Genomic DNA, 17,134 nt, shown 5'->3' on the forward strand with positions numbered 1-17,134 from the left:
AGGTACACCCCTAAAGGACTGTGGTCCATGGATAAGTCCATGCTGGAGCAGAGGCAAGGGAAGGAGTTCATGGAAATCTTAAACCCTATGTCCTGGTCCAAAGGCACCAGGTGTGGAGGCTGTAATGGATATACCTTTAAATTGTTGAAACCCATAATTTGAGTTGCATGTTATAGGAAGTACTATAGTAGGAACCACCCAAACCAATGGAGGATGAGCCTCACAAAAAGCAGCGCAAGTATAGCAGTGACCCTACCTGAGCTGGCTTTGGTCCTTATAAACTCTAGGCAACATACCACCTCTCTTGTCCTGAGTGACCACCATAACAGATAGAACCAAAGTCATGGACTAAATTAACTCAGTGGACATTTATGGACATTTTATAGTCCATAGACAAAGGGAATGATATCACTGTATAGATCAAAGGATAAGAAGGGGGGAGGTGGCTAATGAGGATGTATTAGATAGTGTGGGACCTGAGCATGATGTAAATGGTATGGAATAAGAGGTGGAGATTGTACCTAATTTTCTTCATAGTAGCTTGTATGGTGCTATGTTTTGGATTTGTGACCAAAACCATGTTGATAACACACTGATGTGTTGCTGAAGAGTGCATACGCAGCATCAAGGCCTTTTCTGTTTCTCATGCTGCCCCACCAGCAAGTAGGCTGGGGGTGCACAAGAAGTTGGGAGGGGACACAGCTGGGACAGCTGACCCCAGCTGACCAAAAGGATATTCCATGCTGTATGACGTTGTGCTCATCAATAAAAGCTGGAGGAAAGAAGAAGGAAGGGAGGGACGTTCGAAGTCATGGCGTTTGTCTTCCCAAGTCACTGTTAGGCATGGTGAAGTCCTACTTTCCTGGAGATGGCTGAACACCTGCCTGCCGATAGGAAGTAGTGAATGAATTCCTTATTTTACTTTGCTTGCATGCATGGCTTTTGCTCTACCTATTAAACTGCCCTTATATCAACCCATGAGTTTTCTCACTTTTAACCTTCTGATTCTCTTCCCCCTCCCACTGGGGTAGGAGTTAATGAGTCCTTGTATGGGGCTTAACTGCTGGCCAGGGTTAAGCCACAACAATTTCAAAAAATCAAATGCTATTCAAAAATGTTCCCAGCACCTCCTTTATTTCAAATTACAAAAGTTCATCCTGTCTTTTTAGGTGAATAAAAAGATAAGACTCTACTGGTTACATTAATCCTGAGCTGAATAGATGTAGAGAGGAAGGTTAAAAGTAAGTCTGATGAAAAGTTCAGATCTTTTTACACCTGTTATTTACCTATTAATGTCTTTTTAAAAGGAGTGAAATGGTTCTGTGAGGAACCACAGATTAGATTTATGAAGTAAAGAGGTTGTTCAGAACTTTCTGTGTAGACTCCAAAAGGAGAGAGTTTATAGGCAGTCACCAGGTGACAAATACTATAGTTCTCCTGGCATGTTTGCAGCTGACGTACTAGGAAGTTCGTCTTTTAACATATTTTCTCATTTGACTTCATAGTGACAAACTGACTTGATTGTCACATGCCAACTCATTGGCAGTGATGACCTGGAAAGATGGAGAGGGACAAAAGGTGGATGAATTGGCTGGTCAACTCCGGCAATACGAGGAAAGTCTCTCTTCCTCCCTCATCTCGGCTGTGGAGAAACTGTCCCAGGGTGTCCAGCAACTCAAAGAAGATAGGTCCTACTCCCCACCTGTATGGACCAGTATCTCGGCTATTAGGAATCAGCGTTCTTTAGCACAAGAGAAAGGATATAAAGGGTACACACCACGGGGCACCCTATGGCTTTACCTGTGTGATCATGGAGAGGACATGAAGAAGTGAGGTGGAAAAACTAACTCAGCCCTAGAGGCACAGGTACGTGAGTTGCAAGGGAAAACAATCAAAAAAGGGGGTTCATCCAGGAAAATTGCTGCACCAGTTTCCAGCGGGCAGTTCCCCAGACAGAGTAGAAAGGCTGATTTTATTTCTGATCTTAATGAAGAGACTTCTGACTTGTATTTACAGGAAATGAGAAACAAATACTATGTTGAGGACTGGAGGGGCCCTGCCTCCAGCCAGGGGGAGGAAAGGGACAACCAGGTTTACTGGACTGTGTGGATTCTGTGGCCTGGCACATCAGACCCACAGAAGTATAAGGCTACTAGAGTAGACACCGGTGCACAGTGTACCCTAATGCCATCAAGCTATAAGGGGGCAGAACCCATCTGTATTTCTGGGGTGACGGGGGGATCCCAACAGCTAACTGTATTGGAGGCTGAAGTGAGACTAACTGGGAATGAGTAGCAAAAGCACCCCATTGTGACTGGCCCAGAGGCTCCATGCGTCCTTGGCATAGACTACCTCAGGAGAGGGTATTTCAAGGAGCCAAAAGGGTACTGGTGGGCTTTTGGTACAGCTGCCTTGGAGACGGAAGAAATTAAACAGCTGTCCACCTTGCCTGGTCTCTCAGAGGACCCTTCTGTTGTAGGGTTGCTGAAGGTCGAAGACCAACAGGTACCAATCGCTACCACCACAATGGTGCACCGGCGGCAATATCGCACCAACCGAGACTCCCTGATTCCCATTCATGAGCTGATTCGTTGACTGGAGAGCCAAGGAGTGATCAGCAAGACTCACTCACCCTTTAACAGTCCCATATGGCCAGTGCAGAAGTCTAATGGAGAGTGGAGACTAACAGCAGACTATTGTGGCCTAAATGAAGTCACGCCACCACTGAGTGCTGCTGTGCCGGACATGCTAGAACTTCAATACGAACTGGAGTCAAAGGCAGCCGAGTGGTATGCCACAACTGATATTGCTAATGCGTTTTTCTCAATCCCTTTGGCAGCAGAGTGCAGGCCACAGTTTGCTTTCACTTGGAGGGGCGTCCAGGACACCTGGAACCAACTGCCCCAGGGGTGGAAACACAGCCCTACCATTTGCCATGGCCTGATCCAGACTGCACTGGAACAGGGTGAGGCTCTGGAACATCTGCAATACATTGATGACATCGTCGTGTGGGGCAACACAGCAGGAGAAGTTTTTGAGAAAGGGAAGAAAATAGTCCAAATCCTTCTGAAGGACGGATTTGCCATAAGACAAAGAAAGGTCAAGGTACCTGCACAGGAGATCCAGATTTTAGGAATAAAATGGCAAGATGGACGTCGTCAGATCCCAATGGATGTGATCAACAAAATAACAGCCACGTCTCCACCAACTAGCAAAAAGGAAACACAAGCTTTCTTAGGCGTCGTGGGTTTTTGGACAATGCATATTGCAAATTACAGTCTGATTGTAAACCCTCTATATCAAGTGACCTGGAAGAAGAATGGTTTCAAATGGGGCCCTGAGCAATGACAGGCCTTTGAACAAATAAAACAGGAGATAGTTCATGCAGTAGCCCTGCGGCCAGTCCGGGCAGGACAAGATATAAAAAATGTGCTCTACACCGCAGCCGGGGAGAATGGCCCTACCTGGAGCCTCTGGCAGAAAGCACCTGGGGAGACTCGAGGTCGACCCCTAGGGTTTTGGAGTCGGGGATACAGAGGATCCGAGGCCCGCTATACTCCAACTGGAAAAGAGATATTGGCAGCCTATGAAGGGGTTCGAGCTGCTTCAGAAGTGATTGGCACTGAAGCACAGCTCCTCCCGGCACCCCTACTACCGGTGCTAGGATGTTCAAAGAAAAGATCCCCCGTACACATCATGCAACTGATGCTACGTGGGATAAATAGGTCACACTGATCATACAACGGGCTCGAATAGGAAACCCCAGTCACCCAGGAATCTTGGAAGTGTTTATGGATTGGCCAGAAGGCAAAGATTTTGGAATATCGCCAGAGGAGGAGGTGATGCGTGCTGAAGAGGCCCCAGTGTATAATAAACCATCAGAAAACGAGAAACAATATGCTCTGTTCACTGATGGGTCCTGTCGTCTTGTGGGAAAGCATCGGAGGTGGAAAGCTGTCTTATGGAGTCCCATATGACAAGTTGTAGAAACTGCTGAAGGAGAAGGTGAATTGGGCCAATTTGCAGAATTGCAGCCATCCAGCTGGCTTTAGACATTGCTGACCAAGAAAAGTGGCCAGTGCTCTACCTCTATACTGACTCATGGATGGTGGCAAATGCCCTGTGGGGGTGATTGCAGCAATGGAAGCGGAGCAATTGGCAGCGCAGAGGCAAACCCATCTGGGCTGCCGCATTGTGGCAAGATATTGCTGCCTGGGTGAAGAACCTGGTTGTAAAAGTCTGTCACGTAGATGCACTAGGGGCTGGTGCCGTCGGAGGAATTTTGGCTTTTTTGATCATGGGGAGGTTTACATGGCACCGGGCCTGCTGGTGACAGACGGAGTCCAGCTGTCTCACAAGGGAAAAAGGATCATGGCTCATGAATTGGCAGGGCTCATTGAGAGGGCTTTAAACTAGGTTCGAAGGGGGAAGGGGATAAAACCAGGCTCGCTAGAGATGAGCCGAGGGGTGGCGTGCCGATGCCGGGGGCGAAATCGATAGCCCAGCTCAAGTGCATATACACCAATGCACGCAGCATGGGCGGCAAGCAGGAGGAGCTGGAAGCCATTGTGCAGCGGGAGAGATATGACTTAGTCGCCCTCACAGAAACATGGTGGGGTGACTCTCACGACTGGAGTGCTGCAATGGATGGCTACAGACTCTTCAGAAGGGACAGGCGAGGAAGGAGAGGCGGTGGGGTGGCCCTGTATGTTAGGGAGTGTTTTGATTGTATAGAGCTCAACGATTGTGATGATGGTACGGTTGAGTGTCTATGGGTAAGGATGAGGGGGAAGGCCAACGAGGCAGATATCCTGCTGGGAGTCTGTTATAGACCACCCAACCAGGATGAAGGGGCGGATGAAGCGTTCTATAAGCGGCTGGCAGAAGTTTCTCAATCGCTAGCCCTTGTTCTCGTGGGGGACTTCAACTTCCCGGACGTCTGCTGGAAATACAACACGGCAGAGAGGAAGCAGTCTAGGAGGTTCCTGGAGTGTGTGGAAGACAACTTCCTGACACAGCTGGTAAGTGAGCCTACCAGGGGAGGTGCCTCGCTCGACCTGCTGTTTACAAACAGAGAAGGACTGGTGGGAGATGTGGTGGTCGGAGGCCGTCTTGGGCTTAGCGACCATGAAATGATAGAATTCTCGCTTCTTGGTGAAGTAAGGAGGGGGGGCAGCAAAACCACAACCATGGACTTCCGGAGGGCGGACTTTGGCCTGTTCAGGACGCTGGTTGAGAGAGTCCCGTGGGAGACGGTCCTGAAGGGCAAAGGGGTCCAGGAAGGCTGGACGATCTTCAAGAAGGAAGTCTTAAAGGCGCAGGAGCAGGCTGTCCCTGTACGCCGTAAGAAGAATGGGCGGGGAAGACGACCGGCCTGGCTGAACAGGGAGCTTTTGCTGGGACTCAGGAAAAAAAGGAGAGTTTACCGCTTGTGGAAGAAGGGGCAGGCGACTCAAGAAGAGTACAGGGATCTTGTTAGGTCGTGCAGAGAAGAAATGAGAAAGGCAAAAGCCCAGCTAGAACGCAATCTGGCCGCTGTCGTTAAAGACAACAAAAAAAGTTTTTACAAATATATTAATGACAAGAAGAGAGCCAAGGAGAATCTCCATCCTTTATTGGATGCAAGGGGGAACATTGTCACCGAGGATGAGGAAAAGGCTGAGGTACTCAATGCCTTCTTTGCCTCAGTCTTTAAAAGGCAGACCAGTTATCCTCAGGGTACTCGGCCCCCCGAGCTGGAAGACGGGGACGGCGAGCAGGATGAACCCCCCGTAATCCAGGAGGAAGCAGTCAATGACCTGCTATGCCACCTGGACACTCACAAGTCTATGGGGCCGGATGGGATCCACCCGAGAGTGCTGAGGGAGCTGGCGGAGGTGCTCGCCAAGCCGCTCTCCATCATTTATCAGCAGTCCTGGTTAACGGGGGAGGTCCCGGATGACTGGAGGCTTGCCAATGTGACGCCCATCCACAAGAAGGGCCGGAAGGAGGATCCGGGGAACTACAGGCCTGTCAGCCTGACCTCGGTGCCGGGGAAGATTATGGAGCGGCTCATCTTGAGGGCGCTCACAAGGCATGAGCGGGACAACCAGGGGATCCGGCCTAGCCAGCACGGGTTCATGAGAGGCAGGTCCTGCTTGACCAACCTGATCTCCTTCTATGACCAGGTGACCCGCCTAGTGGATGAGGGAAAGGCTGTGGATGTGGTCTACCTGGACTTCAGCAAGGCCTTTGACACTGTCTCCCACAGCATTCTCCTAGAGAAGCTGGCGGCTCACGGCTTAGACAGGTGGACTCTGCGCTGGGTCAAAAACTGGCTGGATGGCCGGGCCCAGAGAGTTGTGGTGAATGGAGTTACATCCAGTTGGCGGCCGGTCACGAGCGGTGTTCCCCAGGGCTCAGTACTGGGGCCGGTCTTGTTTAATATCTTTATTGATGATCTGGATGAGGGGATTGAGTGCACCCTCAGTAAGTTTGCAGATGACACCAAGTTGGGTGGGAGTGTTGATCTGCTCGAGGGTAGGAAGGCTCTGCAGAGGGACCTGGACAGGCTGGATGGATGGGCCCAGGCCAACTGTATGAGGTTCAACAAGGACAAGTGCCGGGTCCTGCATTTCGGCCACAACAACCCCATGCAGCGCTACAGGCTTGGGGAAGAGTGGCTGGAAAGCTGCCTGGCGGAAAAGGACCTGGGGGTGTTGGTCGACAGCCGGCTGAACATGAGCCGGCAGTGTGCCCAGGTGGCCAAGAAGGCCAATGGCATCCTGGCCTGTATCAGAAATAGTGTGGCCAGTAGGAGTAGGGAAGTGATCGTGCCCCTGTACTCGGCCCTGGTGAGGCCGCACCTCAAATACTGTGTTCAGTTTTGGGCCCCTCACTACAAGAAGGACGTTGAGGTGCTGGAGCGTGTCCAGAGAAGGGCAACGAAGCTGGTGAGGGGTCTGGAGAACAAGTCTTATGAGGAGCGGCTGAGGGAACTGGGACTGTTCAGCCTGGAGAAAAGGAGGCTGAGGGGAGACCTCATCGCTCTCTACAACTACCTGAAAGGAAGTTGTAGCGAGGTGGGTGTTGGTCTTTTCTCCGAAGTAACAAGCGATAGGACGAGAGGAAATGGCCTCAAGTTGCGGCAGGGGAGGTTTAGATTGGATGTAAGGAAAAATGTCTTTACTGAAAGAGTGGTGAAACATTGGAACAGGCTGCCCAGGGAAGTGGTGGAGTCCCCATCCCTGGAGGTATTTAAAAGACGTGTAGATGAGGCGCTTAGGGACATGGTTTAGTGGGCATGGTGGTGTTGGGTTGACGGTTGGACTCGATGATCTTAGAGGTCTTTTCCAACCTCAATGATTCTATGATTCTATGATTCTATGATTCTATGCTCACATACCCAAGAGTCGGGCCACTGAAGAACATCTAAAGAACCAGCAGGTGGATCAGGCTGCTAAGATGGAAGTGGCTCAGGTGGATCTGGACCGGCAAAACAATTATTTATAGCTGGGTGGGCCCATGACACCTCAGGTCACCAAGGAAGAGATGCAACATACAGATGGGCTCGTGATCGAGGGGTGGACTTGACCATGGACACTATTGCACAAGTTATCCATGAATGTGAAGCATGCGCTGCAATCAAGCAAGCCAAGCGGTTGAAGCCCCTCTGCTATGGAGGACGATGGCTGAAATATAAATATGGGGAGGCCTGGCAGATTGATTATATCACACTCCCACAAACCCACCAAGGCAAGCGCCATGTGCTTACAATGGTGGAGGCAACCACCGGATGGCTGGAAACATATCCCGTGCCCCATGCCACTGCCACACTGTCGTGAGCCTTGAAAAGCAAGTCCTATGGTGACATGGCACCCCAGAAAGAATTGAGTCAGACAACGGGACTCATTTCTGAAACAACCTCATAGACACCTGGACCAAAGAGCATGGCATTGAGTGGGTATATCACATCCCCTATCATGCACCAGCCTCTGGGAAAATTGAACGATATAATGGACTATTAAAGACTAAGCTGAGAGCAATTGGTGGCGGGACTTTCAAACATTGGGATACACATTTAGCAAAGGCCACCTGGTTAGTCAACACTTGGGGATCTGCCAATCGAGCTGGCCCTGCCCAGTCAAAACTTTTATGTACTGTAGAAGGGGATAAAGTCCCTGTAATACACGTAAAAAATATGCTGGGGAAGACAGTTTGGGTTATTCCTGCCTCAGGCAAAGGCAAACCCATCCGTGGGATTGCTTTTGCTCAAGGACCTGGGTGCACTTGGTGGGTGATGCAGGAAGATGGAGGGGTCTGATGTGTACCTCAAGTGGATTTGATTTTGGGTGAGAATAGCCAATGATTTGAACCATATGATGTTAATTGCTACATAATATTGTATGCCATATCTATGCTATTACAATAAGAATCACCCAGATTAAGGAAGAATGAACTTCGATGAAACAAAGCAAAGCGCAGTGATGATGGAACCAGAACTGACTTCAACATGAAACAATCCAACACCACATACCACCTCCATATTTCCTGCCCTGAAAGATTATTACAACAGATGGAGCCCAAAGTTATGGACTAAATGAACTCACTGAACATTTTAGAGGGATGGCCCATAGACTAAGGGAATGATATCTGTGTGTATATATCAAAACACAGGAAAAGTGGTGGTGATTAATGAGAATGTTTTGGAAGGTGTGGGACCTGGGCATGATTTAGGTGGTATAGAATAAGGGGTGGATACTGTCCTGGTTTTGTCTGGGATAGAGTTAATTTTCTTCCTAGTAGCTGGTATAGTGCTGTGTTTTTGATTTAGGATTAGAATAATGTTGATAACATACTGATGTTTTAGTGGTGGCTAAATAGTGCTTACACTACTCAAGGACTTTTCAGCTTCCCATGATTTCCTCTCTACGGACTGAGAAGGCTGGAGGTGCACAAGAAGCTGGGAGGGGGCACAGCCAGGACAGCTGACCCAAACTGGCCAAAGGGGTGTTCCATACCATGTGATGTCATGCCCAGTATATAAACTGGGGGAAAGCTGTTGGGGGGGGTAGGCGCTGCTTGGTGACTGGCTGGGCATCAGTCAGCGGGTGGTGAACAATTGCATTGTGCATCACTTGCTTTGTATATTATTATTATTACTATTATTATTATTATTATTATTATTATTATTATTATTATTATTATTTTATTCTATTTCAATTTTTAAACTTTTTTATCTCAACCCACGAGTTTTCTCCCTTTTACTCTTCCAATTCTCTCCCCCATCCCACTGGTGGCGGGGAGTGAGTGAGCGGCTGTGTGGTGCTCAGTTGCCAGCTGAGGTTAAACCACAACATATGGATAGTGTCCAATGAGGAGTCACACAAGAGAAAAACTTGCTGTTTGTTAGAGAACAATTTAATTACCTTTTATCACCTTTCATTGTTTATTGAAGGAACCTTCACTGTCCTACTGTTACATTACTTTCTTCAATGCAATAAAAAGTTGCAAATCAATTCTTTTGTTTCAGTAGTTGACAGCATTCCATGGCCTAAGCACACAAGCAGGGCAAAAGCTTATACTGCTATTAACCACACATCATACTTAAATTAGGTGACTGCCAGTTCTATTTAATTGCACACCTGCATTTTGTTATTTTCCAGCAAGCAATGATAGTTTTCATGGAGAGGAAAACACTAATAATCTTTCTGGGAAAGCAGTCCATTGAAAGATTCACCCCATTCCACCTCTTGTTCAGGAGACACAAGAAGGAAAAAGTGGTTTTGATAAAGAAGATGCCTTGTGGTTTTATGAAGCTATCATAACATGTTATCTCTTACTATTAGTGCTTTACACTATTTCACAAAGCATTTGATCTGAGCGTATTATATCAGAGCAAATTCTATCAGAGACTTCAACAGCACTTTGTTTCATTGTTTCTGATATTTTGCTCCCCCCTCCCCCCCCTTAAATAAAAAGGGCTAAAGCAGAGCTTTTCTCTTCAGTGTTTGTGTGGCACTGCAAATCTGTAAGGAAAACTGAGATCAGGCAGTATGTTAAAGCTTGTAAGGCAAACAGATCAGCCGCCTATTTAAGCTTAAAAAAGGCTTCAGCTGTTTAACTCACAGTCTTGCGCAGATGTGGTTTTGAATGCACTCAGTCTGAAGCTGTGCTACAACAGCCTATTTTTAATTAAATGCAGGAAATTCTGTAGTGTGAAAGCAAAGTTTCAGCAATATTGTTTGGGTGATAGTCTCATAAGGGTAATAGAACATGTAACATGATTATTTTATCAAAACCATTTTTCAAATGTCATATTATTTTGAAACACTGCTGTTTTTTATAAAAACTCCATATATTCTTCATCAAATATGTCAAGTTCCATGTAATCTTTATTGATTTCAAACATTCTGTGTTCCACGTCAGAAAACAGTACAGAAAAAAGAAAAGAAAGCCCTAACTGCTTGATTCATCCAAATAAAAATTTTGGGAAATCCTCTTTTTAGTGCTGTATGTAGTAACTCTGAACACACACCTGCACTCTGTTCATTTTTGTAAACCAGAACTAGAATAGGCTTGGAGATTAATTCAGTCATGCTTGGACTGTGACCTAGTTCTAAACTTGAAGGTGAAGTCCAATTTATTAGGTTCCTTATAAATAACACCACTTATATTATAGCCATTTTCATTCAAGGGTTGCTGAGGACTGCACTAATGAAACTATCATTATCCTCATGCAAGCAAGTTGTCCAGGGTCAGCAGGTTGGTAGTGGAAACAAGAACCAGAATACCATTTTATGGATTAGAACTAATTCTTTATTCCTATAAAGGACCTTTTAAGTTCACTACTTAAATGGGTATAAAGAACTTAAACAGATGCTGAAAATGATTCCTTCTTCCTAGCTGAGGCTTTAAGTTCTTTTGTTTGCCTGGTTTATATAGTCCAGCTTCCCTTTGGTACACTGCGTAGATATATTAAGTTTAGATGAATTGAAATTCTAACCACTTCAGGAAGGAATATAAGGCAGTAAATGTCTTGTCTTTGAACAAAACTGAAAGGAGGATTTGTTATAGGTGCCATTGTTTTCCTGTCATTGCTTGTAGGAATGATTGCACAGTGGACTGTGCAGTGAAAACTTTCCAGACCATGGATAGGTCCTATTGTTCAGGTGTGTATGGCATTTAGATATATGAGGAATAAACATAACCAAATTATGCAGGTGGATAGATGCAAGTATTTACATATCAACTTGCTGGAGACTTTTACACTGGCTCCAGAAACAGAATTTGGGTCTTTACAGAATTTTAACCATGTGTTCACAATCAGTAGGGGCTTGAAAGCCTTTTAGGGAAGTGTCCTGGTAAAAGGCATACATCTTTCCCTCAAAAGAACTACCTCAGTAGAGTTTAGGTAACTTTTAAAGCAGCATTCAGGAAAAAAAAAAATTAAAGATTTCCTTTGACTAATATCTCTGTCTCTGCAACACAGAGCATCTCCTCCTACATTCAGTTTCACTAATGTTGATGTTATATGTCCCACATGCATTTTTCATGCTAATAAATTACTTCCTTAAACTTTAGCATGAATGTATGTATACAGCACTGGCAATAAGCAACTCATTTTCAGTTTTTCATTTATTTTAAACATGAGGGGAAGAAAAACAATGTTATTAAATACTTATAGTTGAGTAGGTATCTTCTACTGTTAACTTTTTGCAAAGAAAAAAAAAATTCCCTTATGAAGTATCTAAAAAGAAATATTCCTAGATCATATTTAAACTTTAAAATAATTTCACACAACTTCTTAAATCTCCCTTCTTTATTTATTGATTTGTTTCTACTCCTGTTCTTAAAAAGTATTGCTTTGATGAACTACTCTTTTATATATACAATTCTCAGATGTGCCATTCATGAGTTTTCACATATATCAATCACAAATAAAAAAGAGCTGTGCCCTAAATTCATATCCACTACCAATGTTAGAATCTTCTGCTTTCACAGAACAGCCAGTGTCTGGACAATGTTAAAACTTACTCTGGCTTGTTTGCTTTATTTTTCTATTCTTCATAGGTTGATTTCTTGACTTTGTAATAAGATTTATCTTTTAGAGCAGAAATGCTTAGTTTGAGAAACAGAAGTGGATTATCCATATTTCTCTGACAAGGCATTTTGGTTTTCAGAATATGTTTCTTTAACTCCCTTATAGCAGTAGCATCTGCTATAATTGGTATGTTTATGCTCAGGAAGGTTCTCACAGGCTGTATCTAACTGTGTTGTGCTCTTCAACTGGTTGCTGAAAAGTTTGCAGAGAAAGCAGGAGGTTCTCCATGACTCTGTCCCTACCTCTGCATGTATGCAGGACTTCAAGCAGAGTTCAGTTTATTAGACCATCATCTAGGGGAGTAAGACTACAGCTTTGCAAAATGGCCATTGGTCATCCAGATAAATACTGCTACTTAGCAAGAGAACAAATCCCAGTTTTGTACTTGTGGAACTCCATATTTTCCTAGACTGAAGAAGACACCACTTTCATAAAAATAAAATATAATTTCTTTATAATTATCTCTAATAGAGAATAATTTTGCACAAAGTAATGCGTATTTTCTTAAGCTCTTAGAAAAAAACTGTGAGTGACCCTAAAATGCCCATTACAGTCTTGGGTGCCATTTGCTGGACGCAGCAACTAATTTTAGCTACAATAATCAGAGTTTCTAAGAATCTTCCACAAGACACAAATAAATCTGTGGATCATCAGATATTGTGTAAATAGAGATTTTAATTTTTGCACTGTTTTCCACAAACAGTGAGTACTCTTATTCTAGAGAAACATAGCAGTTCCTTTAGAAAACAAAGACACTTAGCCCACATCTTTAGATTTAACTTTTTTTTTCCATTCAACATGGTAACACTTACACAAATTCTGAGCCAAAGTCTTATTTTCAATTACTTAACTTTGTGAATCCATATTCATAGTTGTTGATTTCAGGGCTATAGTGAAAGTTGAAGTCTCTATTTCTGTAGAATATAATTATGTAACAACCTATGTACCGTATACTTCATTTCTGTTTTCTGATGAGTATCCTAAATAAACCATTTATAAATGTCAATTCTATGCCTTCTTTACAGCCTGATTTTTTCAACCATTTAAGGTCTGGATGTGTCTAAACACAGGTAAGCGGATTTCACCTACTTCTAATTTAAAGTTTGCCTGATTCATTTATTGCTTTTCACACCTGTTGAGCAGTGCAGTTTTGAATGTGAATTGGTTCTGTGATTTCACATCCATCAAGAAGTAGGCAGGAATGACCAGGCAGCACCAAAATCACTGGTTAGTAATGGTTACTAAACACCCTGAGATGGAGCTGAACAAGCTGTTTAGGGATCACAACTTCGGTATTGGACTCCTAAGCTCTGAAGTATTCCAGTCCTCTTGGTTGCTGTTATTACTACAGCAATAAACAAGATTGTTTATATTATGGTGCATAGAACCATTAGAAATAACTGTTGAGAATTTCCAGGTGTTAAAAACCTGAGATCCTTTTGGAATGACAGAAACAAGAACTGTATACAGGTGAAGAGCGTTAATAGCATTTCTGATAAGCACATCATTTGCTTGTTTGTATCAACTTGAAAATCCCAAACTTTTTAAAACATTGCTGTATTGTTTTAACAGTTCTGATTAAGAGGATGAACAATCTAATTTCATGAGCAGCTTTAGAAATGCATTCACTTCAGTGGATTGCCATACTTACCTTGCACAAAACCACCAAGACAGAGGAAAATAAAGTGTGCGATTGGCTTAGGCACCTTGAATGCATGATTCTAACGCACAACATGATTAGCATAGCAATAACATTCAGCCAGGGAGAGGAATAGATAAGACATTAAAATTTTACTCATCTTTTTCTAAACTGCTGATACCCAAGCCACCAGGCCATAAAATATTCTGTGGTAACATATCTTAATTGCTTCCTTAGAGCTAGTCCACTCTTCATGGCATACCTGCCTATTCATTAATCCTGATACAAATGAGATTGATCAGATAACCCTCACTTAATTACAACAATTTTAATACCTTAGTTGGTAAAAGCTTAATTTGTGTAAAGTACCACCTGGAAGACAGAAAAGGAACTTGATAATTCTTAAAAAGAATAAGAATCAAGCTAGTGGGCCTGAATCAAGGTAGTGGGCTTTATTCCGCACACAGGACTCAAATAAACCTGTCTCCCCCTGTCCCCATGCAGTAATTTACTAAGAACAAATTACAATATGAAGGTTACACGGATTTGGATACCAAAACACTTTAATCACAGATGTATGCAATTTTACAAATTACTTGAGTTCTATGAGATGTTGCAGTCCCAAACAGAAGCCGAGTCAGTGTGATGATGGTAACTGTGCTGCATGTAGATCTGGGGCAGGGTTGTGGGGGTTGCTGGGTTCTTCTTTGCTCCCAGGCTTCCCTGGAGGTAGGAGGAATGATTCAAGATCATGGTGCAGGTTTTTTGGGGTTCCCCCATCACAGTGTTCCAGGTATCACCACCAAAGTCTTTTTTGTACTCTGGTTATCCCTAATATCCTTGGAGATAGGATTGGATAGAGAGTTTGTACAAATTATACTGTCATGTTCTGATTTGCTAGCACTGTTGCTGGTGCTCACTGTCTGCTTGTTCTGGACACGTTTGCACTCCTTGATGATCAACAGGTTGTTTATACAGTTTGGCTATCTATTTACTTGAGCACACTACATTTTGTTGTTTGGGACAAGTATTTGATCATATTTTATCTAATTCTACTACTACAGAAAGATGGTTAAAGTTCATGGGCTTATGTCAACAGCTGTGCTAACTAGGTATAAATCATGCTAGCTACTACACTTCCACTCTAAGAATTTGGTATAAATGTGAGTTTTTGGTTGGAGTGTGTGAGAAAGAGCTGGTTACTCCTCCTTTGTTTTTTTTTTTTATCTGTGGCATTATATGAGAGACTTATTCAGCTGAGTCCTGTCTCATGCTTCCCTCCCACAGCACCAACCAGTCATACATTGCCAGCACATTGCTAGATTCTGCCCTGTGCCAGAACCTGGCCAGAAACAACAAATGCCTACCAGGTAACTGCTTCTGGTACGTGTGGACCCACTGTGGGACAGTGCTTAATGTGGTGTAGCAGCCCAGGAGAGTGCTGATCAGAGCAAGACCCCACATTCGTAACTCTTCCTAGAGTGGCACAGCTATCTTGATAGGAAGGAGACGGGCCGATACCCTGTGTCACATTAAAGGACCATGAACATAGTCCACTATTCCAAGTGCTTAGCAAGGCCTAAACAAATGGGAACTGAAGGCCATTAGCCTCTCCTCTGTCCTCCCCATGTAAAGTCCCCAATTTGAAGCTGGAGCAGAAAACTACCTCTAGGTTCCATTTGAGCCTACCTTATGCCTATAACAAAATGTGATTTTTGAGCCCCAGTGTGGTCGGTTAACCCAAGCCATTCTCTCACTCCCTCTTCTCAACAGGGCAGAGGGAGAAAATAAGATGAAAAAGCTCATGGGTCAAGCTAAGGAGAGGCACATCACTTACCAATTACCGTCATGGGCAAACAGACTTGACTTGAGAAGAATTAATTTAATTTATTGTCAACTAAAAATAGAGAAGGATAGTGAGAAACAAAGACAAAATTAGAAAAACCTTCCCCACCCCCTCCTTTTTTCCCAGGCTCACCTTCAGTCCTTTGTTCATGACTCTTCTACATCCTCTCCAACCGGAGCGGCGCAAGGCAGATGGGAAATGGGGGTTGTGGTAAGTTCATAACACTTCTCTGCCGATCCTTTCTTCTCACAGTTTTCTCCTGCTCCAGCATCAGGTCCCTTCCATGGGATACAGGCCTTCATGAACTGCTCAAGCATGGACCCTTCCCATAGGCTGCAGTTTGTCATGAAATGGCCCAGTGTACCTCCACTCCATGGGGTACAGTCCTTCAGAAAAAGATGTCCCAGTGTGGGATTCTTGTCCCTGGGGAGGAAAAACCCTAGGCACCAATGTGTGCTGGGGGTCACCCAGATGGAAAGCAGCTTGGCAGAAAAGGACCTGGGGGTACTGGTGGACACTAAGATGGCCATGAGCCAGCAACGTGCCCTTGCTGCAAAGAAGGCTAAGAGCATCCTGGGCTGCAAGAGGCAAAGTATTGCCAGCAGGTTGACTGAGAGGATCCTTCCCTTCTACTCAGCACTACTGAGGCCACACCTGAAGGACTGTGTCCAGCTCTGGGCTTGCCAGTACAAAAGAGACATGCACATACTGGAGAGAATCCAATGAAGGGCCACAAGGATGACGAAGGCCCTGGAGCACCTCTCCTATGAGGAAAGGCTGAGAAAGCTGGGACTGTTCAGCCTGGAGAAGAGAAGGCTCAGGGGAGACCTTATTGCAGCCTATCAATACTTAAAGGGGGCTTATAAAAAAGATGGGGACGAACCTTTTAGCAGGGCCTGTTGCAACAGGACAAGGGGGAATGGCTTTAAACTGAAGGGGGGTAGATTCAGACTAGACATAAGGAAGAAATTTTTTATGATGAGGATGGTGAAACACTGGAACAGATTGTCCAGAGAGGTAGTGGATGCCTCATCCCTGGAACCATTCAAGGTCAGGTTGGAGGGGGCTCTGAGCAACCTGATCTAGTTGGAGATGTCCCTGCCCACGGCAGGGGGGTTGGACTAGATGATCTTTAAAGGTCCCTTCCAACCCAAACTATTCTCTGATTCTATGATTCTATAGAAGGAAACGAAGAACGCAGGAAGTTTAAAGCTGCATGTGAAAATTCTGTTCACTGTTTTAAGTGGAGCTGACAGGAAAACTATAGCAATAAGGGTTTTGCTGTGGTCCAGATAATATACAGAGTGGTGCCTTTCAGGCCTTCCATATCCTCTCTGTCCTATCCCCATCACACTCATATATGCAGCAAATGTTTTTCTAACCTCTGCTTTCCTTGAAGGATAGAAATACACTATCAAAAATGTTTTTGAATAAGATGCTGAAGACCTTGTCTCAAACTTCCTTTTGCATATTTCTCCTTATTTATACTCAAAAGAGTCTTCATATAATTTAATTTAATTACTGTCATACTAAGCTTGCTCTTTAATTATGAAGAATGTAATAATCA

At 44.4% G+C, this 17,134-nt stretch overlaps 1 long non-coding RNA gene across 1 annotated transcript in view; it reads right to left on the reverse strand.

Annotated features, from left to right (window-relative positions):
- The window catches only part of LOC143161029 (uncharacterized), a 30,512-nt gene extending 14,097 nt beyond the window's left edge, over window positions 1-16,415 (reverse strand). The window contains exon 1 of the long non-coding RNA XR_012995463.1: window positions 15,700-16,415. This is a non-coding gene — a long non-coding RNA (uncharacterized LOC143161029). The remainder of the gene's footprint in view (window positions 1-15,699) is intronic.
- Between the last annotated feature and the right edge of the window lie 719 nt (window positions 16,416-17,134).

Source organism: Aptenodytes patagonicus, chromosome 5 (assembly GCF_965638725.1).
Source record: "Aptenodytes patagonicus chromosome 5, bAptPat1.pri.cur, whole genome shotgun sequence".
NCBI classification, from domain to species: domain Eukaryota; kingdom Metazoa; phylum Chordata; class Aves; order Sphenisciformes; family Spheniscidae; genus Aptenodytes; species Aptenodytes patagonicus.